This window comes from Gavialis gangeticus, unplaced genomic scaffold, assembly GCF_001723915.1.
Source record: "Gavialis gangeticus isolate Ggan-Ray unplaced genomic scaffold, GavGan_comp1, whole genome shotgun sequence".
Taxonomy (NCBI): Eukaryota; Metazoa; Chordata; order Crocodylia; family Gavialidae; genus Gavialis; species Gavialis gangeticus.
The window spans coordinates 16,684,022-16,686,516 of NW_017728992.1; positions in this window are offsets into that span (position 1 = coordinate 16,684,022).

Consider the following 2,495-nt stretch of genomic DNA (forward strand, 5'->3'; position numbering starts at 1 on the left):
TAGAGCACACCTCCCTGCTTGACTGGAGCAGACCACTTGGGCCAAAGCTAGCCCATCCAGCCTGTGAGAGGGGGTTTGCAGGGAAGGTGCAAAGCATCCTGGGATGCTGGGGGACTGTGAGTTAACTTGAATCTGGAGGGGTTCTGGGAAATTGAATAAACTGATTTAACTTATATCCATTAAGTCTGATACTACATCCATCCAGGTTTATCTTTAACTGGTTTCAGTTTGTTTGTTTTTTTTGAAAGCCTTTTGAAAGTGGCTTATATGCACTGAACTTCTGTTGTGTTACATATGTGAACCAGTTTCCTATGACTTATACCAGTTTATGTGTAATTTCTGTTCCTACCCAGAGTGGAAGCAGTGATGAGGTGTGCTCTAGAGCAGTGTCTTGGGAGTGCTGGAGAAAGTCAAGTCATATATATGCCAGGGCCCAGTCCAGTTCTCTACTGAGCAATGGGAGAAGGTAAGCTGAAGAAAGTGTTTTTCACTGGTGCACCAACAGCATGGCTGGATCTTCACCTATGGCTTAAGATAGCACAGGGATAGCTCAAGCGTGCAACAGATGGACTTTTTTTCACTCCAGCTGTTCACCTCCTTAATAAAGTGTGGTTTACCAAATACAGAGCATGACTTCTAAAAAGGTAAGTGCCATGTTACCCTTGGTAAAATATGCTATACTAGGAGAATGCACATTTCTGCTCTCTAGCACAGTACTAAGATAAACTTTGCATTGTATTTGTCCCAGAAAAATGGGTTAGATGCCTGATGTGAGTCCCAGGAGATCACTTATTTCACATTTAGTTGATTATATTTTACTTCATTTTTATCTGTCTCTCTCACAGGTGCATTCATGTTTGCTTACCTCATTTTAATATTGCAACAAGTTGCTAGACTGTGTTTGCAAAATGTTGTGAAATCATTGGATAAAAGCATGTAGAAATACGAACAATTTTCCTGAACAGCACCAGGTAACTCTGAAGGCTATAAGGCTCTTTTATAGGGAATTAAATCTAGCAGTACTGAGACATTTGAGATAATCTTTAAGGCTGCAGTGGTTGCCTTAAAAAATATGCCCCAAAATGTACTTCTGGGCCTGTGAATTAAGGTCATTCAATGCATGTTTTCAATCCTTTGAAACATCTTGTTCTTATATGTTGCAAGCCAACCTAATTGAATAAGCCTGTTGCAAAACTCCATTCCAAAAGATGGAGAATGTGTAAGGACAGTATCAGAGACATTTGCAGAAGGTAGACCAAAAAGAACCTTGAGAAATATTAAAATTTAGACAAGAAAAAATCAGGTAATTGAAAGCTGTCAGAAGACATCTCAGTAAGGAAGGAGCAGGAGGCAAGGGGTAATAGAAGTCAGCAATACTAATACTGGTTCCATCTGGGAGAGAGAAGAGGTCAGTTAAAGCATTAAATACCAAACATTATGCCTGAACTTTCAGAAATCAGAAGCTATTACACCAAACTGACAATGCTCCCCATGGTTGAGATTTATCTATCAAGAATAAGAAGGGAGATCTAAAAGGCATTACTACAGATTTATACCCAGAGAAGACTGGAAATCATTGTTACAATTAGTTCTGTGAAAGACAGCTATTAAATAACCTCAATTTAAATGAAATTGAATAGGAGAGGATCTATAAATCCATTCAAAATAGAAGAAGATTTTGATAATAGTTTTCCTGATATGGGGAACCAAGCATTAATTACTTAGAGTTTCATACTTAAGGGGCAGCTATATCTGTGAAGGAAGGACATGAGCAGCCATGGCAGACAAAATTGACACAGACAGGACCTGACCACAGCTACAAGAAAAGGCCACATCTAAGGAGTTCACCACCTATCTACTCACCTTTAAATGGCATCCTACTCTCAGGGATCCATCAGTGACCTCCCTCCTAAGCCTAGAACAGACCAAGTCGAGACATCTAACATACAAATAGACTAAATACATAATAATAAACTTACAGTTTCACTAAAATTACTTTTCGCCTGAGAAGGAAAAAAGCAGAGTATTATGTTGGTAATAAGAGAACTTCTAGAGAGTCTCACTGAAACCTGATAATATCTCAACAGAGGAAAGAAAAGTGCAAAAGGAAATGCTAGAGAAATGTGTTGTAGAGTGTGAGAAAGTGAATGCAGAATGTGAGAGCTGTAATTTTATCACCTAGCAATTTATCATTTAAGGTGGTTTCTATTTCTCAATCTGCATGTTGGATCTCAAGCAATTTCCATTTCACCACATTCAGTTGCCTATATACCATATTTCCCTGCTAAAAGTATGTCCCAGAATGAGATATGCTACTCACCCTGTTTTTTGAAAGGCAGAAGGAGAAAAAAAGATCAGCCAACTTAACAATTTTTGTCCCCGAGTTTGCCTATGAAAGGTGTTGGGTAGATTTCCCTTGAATAAGAGGATAGTGAGGTGAGACTGGGAGTGGCTGTTCTGTGAGAAATTTGCTCCTAATGGTGTAGGTGTCTCTA